This window comes from Arachis ipaensis, chromosome B05 (genome assembly GCF_000816755.2).
Source record: "Arachis ipaensis cultivar K30076 chromosome B05, Araip1.1, whole genome shotgun sequence".
NCBI classification, from domain to species: Eukaryota; Viridiplantae; Streptophyta; class Magnoliopsida; order Fabales; family Fabaceae; genus Arachis; species Arachis ipaensis.
In genome coordinates, this window is record NC_029789.2 from 127,459,354 (window position 1) to 127,463,760 (window position 4,407).

The 4,407-nt window shown below is 35.0% G+C and overlaps 1 long non-coding RNA gene across 1 annotated transcript in view; it reads left to right on the top strand.

Moving 5' to 3' along the window:
• The window catches only part of LOC110272329, a 10,178-nt gene extending 5,839 nt beyond the window's left edge, over nt 1-4,339 (top strand). Inside the window, exon 2 of the long non-coding RNA XR_002363598.1 lies at nt 3,715-4,339. This is a non-coding gene — a long non-coding RNA (uncharacterized LOC110272329). The remainder of the gene's footprint in view (nt 1-3,714) is intronic.

The following is a 4,407-nucleotide window of genomic DNA, read 5'->3' on the forward strand; positions in this document are numbered from 1 at the left end:
GAATTGAGATGCTTCTTCCATGTAAATTGGAATTAGGTACAGTAAAGTCACCAAGCATCCTCCTTGCATTATTATTTTCGGCTGCCATCTCCTCTTCTTGTTCGAAAATTCCTGTAAGGTTGTCTCTGGATTGTTGTATTTTAACTTCTCTTAGTTTCCTTTTCAGAGTCCTTTCAGGTTCAGGATCTGCTTCAACAAGAATGTTCTTGTCCTTGCTCCTGCTCATATGATAGAGAAGGGAACAGAAAAATAATAATAGGGATCCTTTTTACCACAGTATAGAGGTTCCCTTGTTGTGAGTAGAAGAAAAGAAGAGTAGAAGAGAAAAGAAAGGAGAATCCAAACAGAAGGGTGAGGTGTGCAGAGATATGAGATGAAGAGAAGTGTTAGTAGATGAATAAATAAATAGAAGAAGATGAGAGAGAGAAGTTTTCGAAAATAATTTTTGAAAAAGAGTTAGTGATTTTCGAAAATAGTTTTTGAAAAAGGTTAGTAATTTTCGAAAATTAGGAATGAAATAAAATTAAAATCAAAAATTAAAATAATTAGTTAATTAAAAAGAAATTTTGAAAAAGGGGGAAGGAATTTTCGAAAATTAAAGGTAAAAAATTAGTTGGGCAGTTTTACTAAAGATAAGAATCAAATAAAAAGTTGAGTGGTTAGTTGAAAAATATTTGAAATTCAATTTTTAAAAGATAAGGAGATAAGAAGTTAGAAAAGATATTTGAAAAAGATAAGATAAAAAGATATTTTTGAAAAGATATGATTGAAATTAGTTTTGAAAAAGATTTGATTTTTAAAATCACAATTAATGACTTGATTCACAAGAAATCACAAGATATGATTCTAGAACTTAAAGTTTGAATCTTTCTTAACAAGTAAGTAACAAACTTGAAATTTTTGAATCAAAACATTAATTGTTGATGATATTTTCGAAAATATGATGTAAAATTAAGAAAAATATTTTAAAAAAATATATTTTTTTTAAATTTTCGAAAATAAATAAGAAAAATGAAAAAGATTTTATTTTTGAAAAAGATTTTGAAAAAGATAAGATTTTTAAATTGAAAATTTGATTTGACTCATAAAAACAACTAGATTTAAAAATTTTTGAAAAAGTCAATCCAAATTTTTGAAATTTATGAGTGAAAAAGAGAAAGATATTTTTTGAATTTTGAATTTTTAATGATGAAAGAGAAAAACATGAAAATGATGCAATGCATGAAGATTTTGGATCTAAACATGTGATGCATGCAAGAACACCATGAATGTCAAGATGAACACCAAGAACACTTTGAATGTCAAGATGAACATCAAGAACTTATTTTTGAAAAATTTTCAAGAAAAGAAAATATGCAAGACACCAAACTTAGAAATTTTTCATGTATAGACACTATGAATGCAAGAATGCATATGAAAAACAAGAAAAGACACAAAACAAGAAAATATGAAGATCAAACAAGAAGACTGGCCAAGAACAACTTGAAGATCATGAAGAACACTATGAATGCATGAATTTTCGAAAAATGCATAAAAATTTTTAGAAAAAATACAATTGACACCAAACTTAAAAATTGACTCAAGACTCAAACAAGAAACACAAAATATTTTTTATTTTTATGATTTTATAAATTTTTTTTGGATTTTTTGAAAATTAATGTGAAAAAGAAAAATAAGGATTCCAAAATTTTTAATATGAATTCCAGGAATCTTGTGCTCTTTAGTCTAAATCTCCAATCTGAGGGTTAGACATGGCTTAATAGCCAGCCAAGCTTTAGTATGCTATTACATGCATTGAAGTGATTAGTTGAATCCTCAGTCCAAAGGAATTTAGACATGGCTTTACAGCCAGATAGGATTCAACATGTTACCATGAAACTCTAGAATTCATTCTTGAAAGTTTTGAAGCCATAGAATAATTAAAAAAAAAAATTTTTTTCGAAAATAAATTTTTTTGAAAAACGATAATAAAGAAAAATTTTTGAAAGAATTTTGAAAACTTTTTTTGAAAATAAAATAAGAAGAAAATTACCCAATCTGAGCAACACGATGAACCGTCAGTTGTCCAAACTCGAACAATCCCCGGCAACGGCGCCAAAAACTTGGTGCACGAAATTGTGATCCCTGGTAATGGCTCCAAAAAACTTGGTGCTCTAATCTTAATTCATAAATTGTCACAACTTCGATACAACTAACCAGCAAGTGCACTGGGTCGTCCAAGTAATAAAACCTTACATGAGTAAGGGTCGATCCCACGGAGATTGTTGGTATGAAGCAAGCTATGGTCATCTTGCAAATCTCAGTCAGTCGGATATCAAATGGTTATAGAGTTTTCGAATAATAATAATAAACAGAAAATAAAGATAGAAATACTTATGTAAATCATTGGTGAGAATTTCAGATAAGCGTATAGAGATGCGTTCGTTCCTCTGAACTTCTGCTTTCCTTCTATCTTCATCCAATCAATCCTACTCCTTTCCCATGGCTAGCCTTATATAAGGGCATCACCGTTGTCAATGGCTACATCCCATCCTCTCTGTGAAAATGGTCCAATGCGCTGTCACTGCATGGCTAATCATCTGGAGGTTCCCGATCATACTGGAATAGGATTTACTATCCTTTTGTGTCTGTCACTATGCCCAGCACTCGCGAGTTTGAAGCTCGTCACAGTCATTCAATCCCTGAATCCTACTCGGAATACCACAGACAAGGTTTAGACTTTTCGGACTCTCATGAATGCCGCCATCAATCTAGCTTATACCACGAAGATTCTGATTAAGAGATCCAAGAGATACTCATTCAATCTAAGGTGGACCGGAAGTGGTTGTCAGGCACGCGTTCGTGGGGGAATGATGATGATTGTCACGTTCATCACATTCATATTGAAGTACGAATGAATATCTTAGAAGCGGAATAAGTTGAATTGAATAGAAAAACAGTAGTACTTTGCATTAATTCATGAGGAACAGCAGAGCTCCACACCTTAATCTATGGTGTGTAGAAACTCTACCGTTGAAAATAAATAAGTGATAATGGAGTTCATTGGTCTCGGCCCCAGAGGGGAACCAGAGTAACCAAGACTGCGAATACAATGATAAAAAGTTCTATATATACTAGACTAGCTACTAGGGTTTACAGAAGTAAGTAATTGATGCATAAATCCACTTCCGGGGCCCACTTGGTGTGTGCTTGGGTTGAGCTTGAAGTTTACACATGCAGAGGCTTCTTCTGGAGTTGAACGCCAAGTTGTAATGTGTTTTTGGCGTTCAACTCTGGTTCGTGACGTGTTTCTGGCGTTTAACTCCAGACTGCAGCGTAGAACTGGCGTTCAACGCCCTTTTGCATCATCTAAACTCGAACAAAGTATGGACTATTATATATTTCTGGAAAGTCCTGAATGTCTACTTTCCAACGCAATTGAAAGCGTGCCATTTTGAGTTCTGTAGCTCCAGAAAATCTACTTTGAGTGCAGGGAGGTCAGAATCCAACAGCATCAGCAGTCCTTCTTCAACCTCTGAATATGATTTTTGCTCAAGTCCCTCAATTTCAGCCAGAAAATACCTGAAATCATAGAAAAATATACAAACTCATAGTAAAGTCCAGAAATGTGAATTTAACATAAAAACTAATAAAAACATCCCTAAAAGTAACTAGATCCTACTAAAAACATACTAAAAACAATGCCAAAAAGCGTATAAATTATCCGCTCATCAGGTACTTCTTGATGAAGAACCTGAGCAGCCCAGCGTACCCCCGCGGCAGCATCATTAACTCGGCAAAGGATTCGGCGAGGAGAGCGACGGTGGTGTCAGTCTCGTCGGGGCGCATCACACGGACCCACATGGAGCCAGATTTGAGGTCCTCCGAGTAGACGAAGGATTCCATGAAGTGGAGGCAGTTGAGCTCGTCGTTGGTGAGGAAACGACCTGTGCGGAAGGGGTCGTCTAGGTACAGAGAGGAGATTGGCGGCGGTGGTGGTGGTGGTGATGTTGTTGAGGAGTGAGAATGGAAGGTGGCTAGACCAGCGGCGATGAGGTGGCTGTTCTTGAAGGTGGTGCTTCAGAGGCTGCAGTGATGACCTTAAAGAAGAATGAGAAGATGGAGTCACGAGGGATAACAATGAAGCCTAGTGATTTACATTAGGGTTAATGTTGGAATTATTGAATTAGAATGGGAATAATTTAGGTACAAATTATAATTAAAATTTCTGTCCCCGTCTTTAAAATTTTCTATCTTCAGTGTCCCTACTATTTGGAGGTACTGAAATACTGAAATTTTGAAGACGGAGACAAAAATTTAAGTACTAGTCTCTAGCTCAACAAACATAATACTGAGTCTCTGTCTCCCCGTCTCAGTTCCAATCTTTGCAAACAAACGCTACCTTAATGAACGCACACTAGTGGATTA